Source organism: Dermacentor andersoni, chromosome 8 (genome assembly GCF_023375885.2).
Source record: "Dermacentor andersoni chromosome 8, qqDerAnde1_hic_scaffold, whole genome shotgun sequence".
Lineage (NCBI taxonomy): Eukaryota > Metazoa > Arthropoda > Arachnida > Ixodida > Ixodidae > Dermacentor > Dermacentor andersoni.
This window is the reverse complement of record NC_092821.1, coordinates 120,052,460-120,065,517: the sequence shown is the minus strand read 5'-3', so window position 1 is coordinate 120,065,517 and position 13,058 is coordinate 120,052,460. Positions and strand designations below refer to the sequence as shown.

Below are 13,058 nucleotides of genomic sequence, written 5' to 3'. Positions count from 1 at the left end.
TACGCACAAACACAAGCAAGGACACGCACACACACAAACGCTGCAGACGGATGCGCGCCGGGCAGGAGATGCGAGATGACCCATTTTCCGACCCGGGGAACGTGAGCGGTCACATCTCTGGGCTCGCATTTACTGGAACTTATTTCTCCGATCTTTCCTTTTCTTTCTTTCTTTTCTTTTTTTTCTTTCGCATTGGCCAGACAGAAACTGCGGAGAATATAGCCGCCGGGGAACGTGAACAGGTAAACGGAAAACGGGGGGACGGGATCGGGTAGAGGTACGAGGGGGGGGGGGGGGGGGGTTGGAATGCCTCCTCGACGTCGCGTTCACTATAAGCGCAACGACGCTCAACCGTCGCCCGAGGGGTCATTGGCGGGACATTCCCTGGCACGGAAGCGGAATCTAGGTCGACGCGCGTCGGCCAGCAAAGCGCGTTCGGTGAAACTGCAGCTCCCTCCGAAAAATAACACACAAAAATGAAACGTGACGTCAAGGCCGGCAGACGAAAGTTCTTCGGACCGATCGTTTCGCACATATAATATAACGGCACATTCTGGAGGTCACGACCGCATACTACGAACGCCGTTTCAAGTACGGTCCAACGCCTTTATAGCGAAGTGCTCAGGGCCTCAGAAAGCAAACCTTATGAAGGTCACTTCGTTGTGAAGGGCGCGTGTGGCACAGATAACGATAGAACCAGGCCAGAGTTATTCGTTACAGCGGTATTTTCGTTGTAGAGGTGCTCGACTGTACACACGGCGCCTCGTTGCAGCAAAATCATTTTTATTTGGAGTATATCACCTTGTATATTCACTCTGCTTTTTCTTGGCATCAACCTGGAGATTCGGAGTCATGCAAACAACGTCAAAAACACAGTAAACCTCTTGTTACACCAAAATCGCATTATACGAATTATTGTTTTATTCGAACAAAGTGACGTAACAGTGGATCGAACAAGTTTTGTCGGTTGGCGCCAACGTTTCCAAAACGGTTACTGGCCGAGACAAGTCGATCCCTCGCGAAAAGCGTTGCCCCCGGCGACAACGCTTGTTCGATCCACTGCTGACCGCTTTAACCCGAAGCTGTTCATGGTTCAGAGCGCGATACGCGCAATCTTTCTTTATAAAATCGGCTTACTCGAAGCGGAGTGCCCAGGGACTCTCGCGGCTTAGAGAGAGAGAAAGAGAGAGAGGGGAAAGGGGGAAAGGCAGGAAGGTTAACCCGATGGGTAGATCCGGTTTACTATCCTACGATGGGGAGAGAGGGGAGGGGGAGGTGAAGTGATAACAAAGTCAAGATAAAGAAAGGAGCATAGACATACAATCGCAGTCAAATACTGTCACCGCATACCGTCGCCACATAGCACAGTATAGCACTTGAAGCACTATAAACATCTGCTCAGGCTACAGCCGCTTGTCCAATTCTGTTGCCCTTAAAAAGCGCAACAGCTTAGTTATACGAAGCGTGTAGCGGTAAAGCCGCACGAGTCTGGCTCGGTGCAGCACACGAGATGACCATTTGTGTTTCTCAGCGTCTACCTGGACATACAAATAACATCCTGCGAAAGTCACTCCCGTCACGTGGCCGCAACTCCTTGAAGCTAACTGCATCCCGCAACGAGTACTGACAGACGAAGCAGCCACTCACGGGTGTCAACAGCGTATCACTATACTGTCATGCCGCCTCTATCATGCGCAGTTTTCTTTCGGTTTACATAGGACGTTTTAAGCACTAAATGCGTTTAGCTCCCGTTGTCGGCGACCTTCGAGTGACCTTCAGCCAAAAATTCAGAGCAGCTATCCGGGCACTCAAGCGAGAACATCCGGGTAAAGCAGGCGACACGCGGGACGATTCGGCGTCCGATCCTACGTGCGACGCTGCATGCTCCGGCATGCGGCCCACGACGATTCGGGCCACACGGTATACGTGCATCCGAACGAGCGAGCCGCGTGTAAGCTTCGCCCAAATCCAGCAACCCAGCTGGTACGCTCGAGCAAGACTTCACATTCACGTCGAGAAACGCAATATAAACAACTCTGCACAACACTGCTTCGCTTTACCCGAGCACTGTCAATAAAGCTGTGCCCCTGCGAGTGACAGAACACTTCACGGCACGCTGTCCAATGACGGCTCCGCGCTGACAGCCAGCGATGGGGCCGGTAGGCCCATCTGGGCGGACGCCGCGGCCAACGGCGCTTGCGATCCAGTCAGAGCTCGTCGAAGAGCGCGTACTATTAACGCGACAGCGTTAAGGAGCCAGTGTCGCAGAAAAGCCGGTGTCGGTGTCGGCGGCGTTGGCCATGAGCTAAAAATCCCAACAGGCAATTCATAAATAAAAACAACTTGCAAGATGGGCTGCGTGGGAATCGAACCAGGGCCTCTGGAGTGTGTTGGCCAAAACGATTGACACTGTACACTTATGTCGCCCGTATTTAAATACAATTGGTTTACTCAGCGCAGTCGTTGTGAAAGGCAAACGCGTAAGCGAAGCGAGCAGCTCGCTCAGGCGGTCGCTGTGTGCTGTGTGCCTGCGAAATGCCCTCGCATCGCGGCTCCCGATCTCGCCAGTAGATTAGCACTAGTGTACTAGGCGCTGCTTTGCATAACATGCACACATTCGAGATAACTTTACTGAACTGGTAACTATTTCGTGGCGGAAACAACCTGCAGCTGGCAAGAAAAATAAAAGACGGCGAGAAACAGGCCCGTCGGCCCGCCTCTGTGGAGGGAACAGAGGACGTCACATGCCAGCCACGCTGTCATTGGCTGCGGCCAAACGACGGTGGGGTTGTCGGACGCGTCGGTCGATGAAAATCTGCCCGATTTGTCGCACGCCGGACGTCCGATCCAGAGCCTCGACTCCGCCTGCCATTCCGGCGCGACGGACGCCGGATCGGACACGGAATGGGACCGTGTGTCTCCCGCTTAAGTTCTGAGAACGGAACGAGATCATCCGGGTAACCAAACAAGACCGCATTACATACGCTGGTTACTTCCCAAACAAGTTACAAAAAATATTGCTTCCGAGTTCTTCCTAAATGTTTGTTCACAATATCGCTTAAGCTGTAACTTCTGGGTCGCTATCTTGCACACGTTCGAAAAGCCGACGTTCGATTTCGCCTCGCGCGATTGTCCAGGCTGCGCCGATATCACGGCCTAAGATAACCTAGTCCAATCGCGTGAGGCGAAACCATTTTAAGACTGTGGCTAGTATTATCGACCGGAGCGACACTTCTGGAGTTACTGCGCTTTTAACGAAATACCGCTTATAACGAGTTCCTTTTTTTCGGGGCGCGAACGAGCAAACGATTAAGCGGGTCGTTACACATACGGGGGGGGGGGGGGGTGGCACGACCGGAGCGACACTTCTGGAGCCAATCCGCTTTTAACGATATACCGCTTATAACGAGTTCATTTGTTTCCGGGGTGCGAGCGGGCGAACGATTAAGCGGGTCGTTACACGTTCGGGAGGGGATTTACTACTTCAGAATTTCAGCGCATGCCACCATTTCGCTCTCGACGTGCCTCGCGGGACCTTACGTGGAGTATACATGACGCGCGATTAAGTCACATTGCACGACACGTCTGCATCGCCTTCGAAATGAATGTAGCTGAAGGCATGACAGGCCTCTCCCCTCACACGTCTCGGCCTCGTTCGGGAACATTAAGCTCTCCGAGAACCGCAGTTGGGGCGAAAAGCCTCGCTGATGCATATAACGTTACATAGCAACATGGAGCGCAGACCCAGCGATACCGCTTCGGCAGAGCCCCAAATAGCGACTCGAGAAACGTAATGCATACAGTTTCTATTTTCCTCTCTTTGTTATATCATATCTGAGTTACCGTGAAGGGGGCTGCACGTACAGTCGATCGTGAAAATCTACGGGACATGGGGATATGAGAAATCGACACGTAACTGAAATTGAAAATTTTGGTGTGCAGCAGTCTTTTTTTTTTTTCGATATACACGGCGAATTATGAAATCAGAATTGCCGCACCTTGACAGAGCAGAAATTGAAATTTGTCGCGGAATCCGTGTCCCGCAGACTTTCGTGGTCGGCTGGAAGTTGATTGCTACGAAATGATTGCTTGCTATCAACTTTTACTGAATACAAGACGAAGAAGCGGTACATTTTTGCAACGTAATGGTTACGTATTACACTTCAGTTGATCGCGTATATATACAGATCACAATAGATATATACTTTCAGTTCGCTCTGCCTGCGTTTTCTTTCTTTGCTTTCGCATCTCTAACTTCCATGGAAATTTCGACCCCCCTAAGCATAATCCTCCAAAGAGCAAGCAATCGTGTTACACGCAACGCATCGTTATAGCATTGTAAGTATAGATTCAGAATCAATAACATAGTGATTTTTTTTACTTTTGCATTGAGCTAACTTACTCACGTATTTTGCAAATAGGCGTGGGATGTTTCAGAGGACACGACTACGTAAACCAGGTGTGAAATACACGAGAGCCCATTAGGAGAACTGTAAGGCATGAGCAACGACCTTTTAAAAAAGAAGTATGTGCGTTAAGAGTAAAAACCGAAACAACAAAAATCTCAGCAACGCCCGCGTCCCGTATAAGAACGAGTATCAATAAGAGCGGGGAAAGAAAATCGACAGGTGTTAACAGCGAGAGCAAAACAAAAATACAAGAGGCGCATGCATAACTGGAAAAGTGATGCAGTTCGTAAATGGAGACGACCAACATCACTTTCTGAACGGGCTTTATAGCTGGCATTTGCAATCGAAGAAGAAGAAGAAGTATTTTAATGATTGGAAATGTAGAGAGGTCGGCCGGATAATGGAGCATCTGGCCTGCTACTCTACGTAAGGGAAGGGGAAGAGGGGAAGAAAAAGGGTCACAATGGGGGATGATAATGGGAGGAACGAGGTGAATGACACATTATACAACTGGTATCACAGGCGTGAGTCCAGGCCCGTGTCACCTAGGAAACGTGAAAGTGCACGCATTGTCTCTGTCGTCTGCCAACTCTGTGGCCACGCGCCTAGCAAGAGGTCCTCCGACAGTGGTCCATTGTGTAAATGTCTCAATGTATCTGCCAATATCAGTCTTTCTCGCGCATACTCAGGGCACACCACGAGCACATGTTCTATAGTCTCTACAGCGCCACACACTGAACAGTCCGGGGAGTCTGTCCGTCCAATAATGTGCAAATATTTGCGCGTGAAGGCGACGCCTAATCGCAGTCTGTGTATCAGGCATGTATGAGGGCGTGGAATTCCACGCAGAATAGGAAATTTCATATCGGGATCCAGGCTTTTAAGGTGGACGTGACGAGCGTCTGGCTGGGCCCAGTATCTTCTCGTCGCACTCCTCATTAATTCCGACAGGAGGCATGTGACGTCCGGTCTGGAGAATGGCACTACAGTTCGCAGGCCATTGCTGAGGGCGCGCCTTGCTGCAGCATCGGCCATCTCATTACCGTTGAGCCCACAGTGTCCCGGGATCCATTGGAACACTATGCGGTGGTGTTTTTCTTGAGCGTATGAAAGTAGCTCGGTGATCTGCAGGGCCAGAACCTGATATGCGGTGTGGCGCAGGAAGCATCCCAAAATTTGCAGCGAGGGTTTTGAGTCCGTGAAAATCGAAAAATGTCTACCGCGAACACAAAGTCAAAGCGAACTGAACGACCGTTTGGTAAGAGGAGACAAACATCGTAACTTGCTAATGGACCAGTCGGTATTTGTTACACGGACGTATTTACCGCTACGAACCTGAACCCCCGAGTCAATGTAACGCTAACGATCTGCGCCGTTGTTCGGGCATTTCTGTGTTGATTTTCTATACAGCCGTAAACATGCCTCCTATTAGAACGAACGTAAACGGGAACAACAACAAAAAAGAAAGAATAAGCAGGCGTTAACAGACAAAAAAACAAACAAGACAAGTACAAGATCAAGGTCACACGCGATTCCAGTAACAAAAACACAGGCAAAGTAGACAGGCGTCATAACTTGTTAAAGGACCATCGGTCGGTATTTGCTAAAGACAACACGTTTATCTCTGAAAGAAGATTTACAGGAAGACGAAGGAGCACGAAAAGAGCCGTGTTCTTCGCGTGTTCCTAGCGTTCGCGTTTGTATGTCTGCTAGTAAACATGCCTCTCTGGAACAGGCATCAACAGGGCGAAAAAAAAAATGAAAGAAAAAAGATTAAAAGAAGGAGACGGGCGTGACCAGAACATAGAGAAGAAAGAAAAAGTGGCTAATACTACAGACTGGTAGGCGCCAGAAAATGAGACATAATTCAGGAGACCCCCCCTTCCCCTCCCCCTCGCACACCCAGTAAGTAATTCGCGCGAACCCGGTCTATACGAGAGATCTGGCCAGTGTTGAGCCGCCTTTACGGCGTGGCTTCGGGTGAGAGGGAAGAGGCCAGTGCACCCGAAAATAGTGTTTCCTTCCGGGTAACAATACACTGGGGCGCCAGTCCAAGAGGATGGGGGTATAGGGTGTAGGGAGGGGCGGGGGGGGGGGGGGGCAGCAGTCTGGCTCGCGGCGGCCTGTCAAAAGATGTGTGTTCGATGTGTGTGTGTATATTATTATATACGATATCGCACAGGCCGACGAACTCCGGGTGCAGCCAGAGGGGGCATCGACGACATCTAAAAGCAGCAGGAAGAGGGAGGAGGAGGGGGAGGAGAGAAAGCGTAAAATTCGGCCAGGCCAGTTGCGGCGTTGTTTTCAGAGCTTAGGGGTTGACGTTTGCTGCCGATATCCCATGACCCCCCTCGTCGGAGCTCATAGTTTACCGCCATTACTGTTCACTTCCATGACGGCGGTGTTCTTCAAATAATACGGTATCACAAAACGGCTGTTTGCGAGGTTTTTATTTTTGGTTCTATATACGAGTTTCGAGAAAGACAACTTGGAGTGATGAAATTTAACTGCATTTGGCTATGAGACACGGCGTAGAGGAGAGGAAGGGAGAGGGCGGCTCCGGAATAAATTTTGACAACCCGGGTTCGCTTCGTGTACACCCAAAAAATCTCGCCGGTACATGGGTGTTTTTTTTTCATTTTTTTTTTTCATTTTTTTTTCACGCCTAGCGCAACCCGACCACCGCGGTATGCAATCGAACCGGAGACCTTGTTGCGCACAGCAACAGAAGTGCAGAGCGATTCTAAACATTTCGCTTGACTGACTGATTGAAGGATTAATTAGTTTCATGAATTGAATTGGCTCTGTTCGCTTGACTGACCGACTGACTGAATGATTGACTTGCGCGCATCGTTGACTGGCTGGGATTCATTCATCCACGCACACAGGCGCGCGCGCGCACACACACACACACACACACACACACACACGCAGCAAGGCTATGAAAACATCTCCAGAAATTCCGTTATAACAGAGGTTTGGGGTAGAGGGAGAGAGAGAGAGAGAGGAGAGGGGGAGAATAACCAGACAGACGTCCGGCTTGCTACCCTGCACGAGGACAGAGGGGAGGATGGATTAAAAGAAGGAGAATAACAGAGGTTTCGCCCGCGGTCATACTTTCTGAAACCTCACCCCTGAGTCACGCAGCTATGCGCGGAGATGCGGAGGTAGTGACATGCGCAGATTGCGGTGGCTATAGGGCAAACATATGCGGCAAAGAACACGCTTGGGTTGGGCATATACCGCAGCTTAGAAACCACCTCGGCTGGCACGCGACGACATAACGCTTTGTAAGTCGGCCGAGAGCACGACAATGCAGCCCGCCGCAAACCCACACGTGATCCAATTGCAAAACCTCAACAAAGCACTCGTGCTGAAATCAGATAAGTAAAATTACCGGATAAGGCATATCGCTCAAGTATACCTCTTCGGTTTTCTTCAGACGTCTTTTTAATCGCAACAGGTGTAACACGGCAGGTTAGTGACGTCTTCACCAGACACGGTCTATGACGCACAAGTGGTTAGTTAATTTTACTAATACAGCGGCACAATGCGCTAGATTAAAGAGCGGATCGATCGGTTGCTCTAGACGAACGCCACGCCTGCACCAATGACAACGATGTGCGCGTGCTTCAGCGTCGCTGTGTCTGTTTTTTTTCTACACTGCACAAGGCACTGCTTTGTTCTGTGTAGTGAGACCTCTGAACTCTGCTAAAAAAAACATAAGTAAAAAGAAAACGTAGATACATATATATTTACGACTGCTTCTACTCAACTCAGTTTTAACTTCGTTCCTTGTATTTCGAAACATAAACCAAAGTACTGCACAGCCTATTCGAGCGAACGAATCACAAATATCGAATACAACAAAAGACGTGAAAATAAGGAAAGACGGATGCGCTGTTTGAGTTTCCAGAGCAGCTTTAGTTTAAGGTAAACCAAACCGGGAAGTCTGGGTCACTCAACGACGACGTCACGTAAATAGTGTGCCCAGCTTTGAATGCACCCGCTGGAGCGATGCTTCGAAAGACGCGCGTGTCTGCACCGTATACCTTAAGTCAACGGGACCGCATCTGTGATGTTTGTAGGCACTTCATTTAAGTCGTTCAAGCTACGAGCACACCTGTCAACACTCGGGAACCTCTGAACGCTTTTCTTTTTTTTCGTTGCGTTCGCCGCTAGTGACGTTACAAGAGATAAACACCGATGAAGCAAGCTGTGCTAACAACCAGCGGTTGTTTTCGTTTCGAAGAGCTCGCCGGCGACAGAATAAAAGTTCATTTTATCGTGTCTGCGCCATCGACCTTGTAAAGGGTGCGCGTAGTAAACAAAGTATACGCCAGTGAACTCTACACGTGCTTTGCGCGTAAGCTTAGGTTAGTTAACACTGACACTGCGGTACGGTTGCTCGGAAATTCGGGCATGGCATTCCGTTCCTTTTACGCATACGTCGACCAAACATTGCAGAACTCACGCGAAACCGATGGGCGAACACGAAACTGTCGCGCTAGGACAGGTAATACCGGTGGAGACGCGCTTTCTGAGTATCTAATAAGTCGTACTCTAGTTTGGCACATTGCAGCCTACAGTAGCAAGGTCAGATAGAGACTCCTCTCGGTGCTTGCATTCGCGACCGAATAAAAAAAAAAATAGTGCGCCAGAAAGAAATAGCGCCTCACGTAAGAAAGAAAAATATAGGCATGCGTCACGTATTTCGATATAACGTTATGTCTGACGCTTTTGTGTCCTACAATACGACCTAATTGCTACGCGGAAGGCGTCGCAGACGTGAACCTGTTTCCCACCGAAGAGGGCGGAGTGATACGTTTCTGCGACCGGCCGCCGAGCTGCTGCAGCCAGCTGCGGCTGTAGCTCGCGACGAAAAACATAGTGCGTCGTCACGGACTCGAGGCACAAATAGCCCACTTCTATTAATTTTTTTTGACGTATCGCCTTTCGTTTACATGTTGCATGTTGTAATACACGAAGCAGTTATTTCGTAGAAATAAAAAATAAAGTTGCGGATCGAGAAAAACTACACTGCGAACCGCGCGGAGTGAGATTAATCATATGTACGCACTACTTGCGCAGTTTCTACAGTGTCGCCTGCAAAGAAAGAAAGAGAAAATAAAAAAACTGAGTATAGTTTCGATTTCACGGCATCTACTCGGTGGCCTTGACGAGGCACCGAAACAATACAGATTTCAGCGCAAACTGAATGCCAAACGGTCTGTCGACGTTCGGGGACTTACGTTCTTATCGCAATACGAATTATGTTATGCTATAGCACTTCGGCCCCACGGACAACCGTGCTCGAAGTCCACAAAGTCGCTTTTGCACCTTACTTTCTTTTTTCCTGCAACGTTGTAACTTCGTAGGCAAGAAAACTTCGACCAGCTTTGGTTAGCAACGCAATGATCTACATGGCAAGTAAGGGAAGTGACAGGAAGGAGCGCTGTCAGCTAGCACGCAGTAAAGAAAGCAAAAGGAAGAGTGAATTAACAAATGAATGAAGTGACTTACACGTGCTAACCGCGTAAGAAAGTAGACCAGCTAACACTGTGACCGAATGAATGAATGAATGAATGAATGGCATCAGCATTCCCAACGTCACGGCACAGTTTCAAGAGCAGACAGTGCGCGAATTTTCTTTTTTTTTTTACTTTTTATCTCAGAGTTTCGATACGGTTCGTTTTTCATTCCTCGCCCGCTCGTTAAAAGCGTGCATTCGCTGTACGATAACGATGCAGTTTTCCGTGCAGAATTGCGAATGTTGTACATTCCTTTCGTCCTTTTTTTTTTTGTTTTGACCTCTTTACTCCAGCTACCTTGAAACTATACCTTCATCCTGGAAAACCGTCTGGCGCTCAGCGTTTCGACGCGCCGCTGATGTGGCACGCGCATTCATTAGGCGGGCTTACTATTCAGGGCGAGTGTGTGCATAACTTGGCGTACGTCCATTAACGTTACGAGACAAGATAGTGCTCCATATATGCCAGTTAAAAAAATGTAGAAAGACAAAAACTAAAGCCCATACGTTAACTAAACGTTCTCGTTCTACATCGCGCGTTTTCAAATCGGAGCTCCTCGGCGAGACCCATTAACCCATCGAAGAATAAACAAACAAACGACAATGAAGAGGAAGTAGAAACGAAGGAAGTCAGAGCGTGCCAGGTAACCTTTGACATCACACGTAGCGTGTAATGCATAATGTACGATGCAGGTCCCTTTTTTTTTTTAGATGTCTGTGTGCAATGTAGGTGAGGAGGTAGGTGAGAATGTAGGTGGAAATCTATAACTGATGGCCGGGGTCTGAAATAGAGATACACGAAAAGGCAGGGAGGGTTAACCAAGACGGAAGCCCGTCTGGTTTGCTACCCTGCACGAGGGTAGAGGGGGACGAGACATTAGCGGCAAACGAGGTCTATATACGAGAGCGCCGCATACGGAGACTGACTACCGATTTATTTCGACAATCCTCGGGTTCTTGTTACGTGCTGCCGAAACACGATCGATCGTGATTGATTGTGAAAGGCCAATGTGATCACAATGACGCTCCTCGCGTATTACTTATAGCTTTAGGTGTACACGTTAAAACACCACGCCCAGTTGCCAAAGTTATTCCAGAGCCTGTCGCACTACACGGCATGCATCATAATCACATCCTGGTTTTGGCAGGTAAAAACCGAAGAATCTAATATTTCTTTTTTTTTACAGCGAAGCTGTTAGCCTCTCGGTTGTCAGAATGTTTCGTGTCCATCCATGAACAAAGATTATCATTATCAGCAATGGCTCACTCCCCCCCCCCTCCCCCCCCCCCTCCCCCCCCCCCCCCCCCCCTAAGCAAGCGAAAATGCAATGGCTCATCCCTCTCGTAGTACAGAGGCTACAAGCACTCAGCAAACTGAAGCGAACAGCGCATAGATTCATTGGAATCACGCATGCAACGTACAGAACAGCGTGCGTTTCAATAAAGAACAAGCTCAAAACAAGCATGTGAACCATCAGTAAAGCACTGCATACCCTCCTCAGCTGTTGCAGTGGTGGTTTCGCACCAGCTTCGCTGAACATCCAATTTTGCAAGGCCAGGATGACGAGTCAAGTTGTTGTTCATTTTTCGTCTTAATCGCGATGACGAAGCAGGTGATGAAGAAGAAGGAAGCGTGAAAAAAAGGCCGTAGTCACTGGTAATGCGGAAGATATTGATGACGAAGTCATGACGATGGAGATAGTAAGAATTAGCAGCACAAGGTCCTAAAGGATGAGATTGTGAGGAAGCAGGCAGTGAAGAAGAAAGTACGAGGAGAAAGAACGAGTTTGAGATGGTGAAGTCATCTTGATTACGAACCACATAGTGATGAAGGAGAAGGTATAGTGAATAGAAAGGAGGAGGCGATGATGAAGTTTGAGAGAGCGATGAAGAAGGCAGTTAGAAGGTGGAAGTGATGGTGACGAGGATGATAAGACAGTGATCAAGACCGAAATAGCGATGATGATGACGCACAAGTTGCTAAAAGAGGAACTGAAGGAGTCACTGACGACGAGGAGAAGAATGAGATATCGGTAACTATCCTGACAATGACGCAGATAGAAATAACCTTAAAGATAAGGCAGATAAGGGCGAAGTAGAAGAAGTAAAGACATTGTAGAACGAGAAACATCAACGTCTCTCTCTCTCTCTCTCTCTCTCTCATTCTTGTTTTAATATCTTCCAAGAGCACGGCGTACGCTCGAAACGAGGCGAGCAGAGTAACACCGCAGAAAGAAGCCACTCACGAAGGACAAGAGGAAATAATAAACGAAGTTTAAAAGAAGAAAGGAGCGCAGAAAGAAAGAGTGAAAGAAAGGAAGGCGCAGGTTTCACGGATAAGCGTGCCAGTTGTTAAAAGAAAACGGGCCCGCTGATGAAGGCATCAATCAGCGCGCACGGGGGGATGAGAGAACTCACGCGTCACGGCGTCATACGCATATGCGCTACGCCCGGCAAATGACGATAATCAAGACGTCTTCGTCGCCAGCTCTCCGCAACGCAGTTAACGCACGCACGCTCGCATCGGCGTTCGCGAGGGGGCCAGACAGACAGGGCACGGAGGAGCCCCCCTTTCTGACTGCGTCCGAATAGAAGAAGGTGAAAAAAAAGAAAGAAAGAAAGAAAGAAAGAAAGAAGTTCTTTTCAGAGAAGGCCGCTCGGTCTCGGAGCGTTCGTGTAGGATATATATATATATATATATATATAGAGAGAGAGAGAGAGAGCTAACGACGAGGCGATTCACGCCTTTGTGTTCGGCGCGCGCTTCAAGGGAACAGTTGCGTATAAGGCAACGCGATCCGCGCCCGTACGTACGTTCACATAGGCGGCGCAAATTTTCCTTTGACGGCCCCCGTCTCACACCCCTTTGTTGCAGAGACGCTGCGCCAGAGCCTCAACTTCAACGGGTCCCGGCATTATTCCCCGCGTTTATTTTAATCTTTTTTGTATTCCTTCTTTCTTTTCAACCGGTACTTCCTTACGTACCCACTCCTTACAATCGCGCCGGCCCGGAACGCGCGCGCTAAACGTTACAGCCCGTCATTCTTTAGCGCCGCCGCGCAGGATAAGCGATCTTTCAATGAGCGGCCTGTGAAGGGTATGACGTGCAGGCGTACGCG

At 48.9% G+C, this 13,058-nt stretch overlaps 1 long non-coding RNA gene across 2 annotated transcripts in view; it reads right to left on the bottom strand.

The window, feature by feature from the left end:
• Positions 1-13,058, bottom strand: part of LOC129384315 (uncharacterized) — a 207,999-nt gene that overhangs the window by 102,790 nt on the left and 92,151 nt on the right. The gene's annotated exons all lie outside the window — the stretch shown is intronic.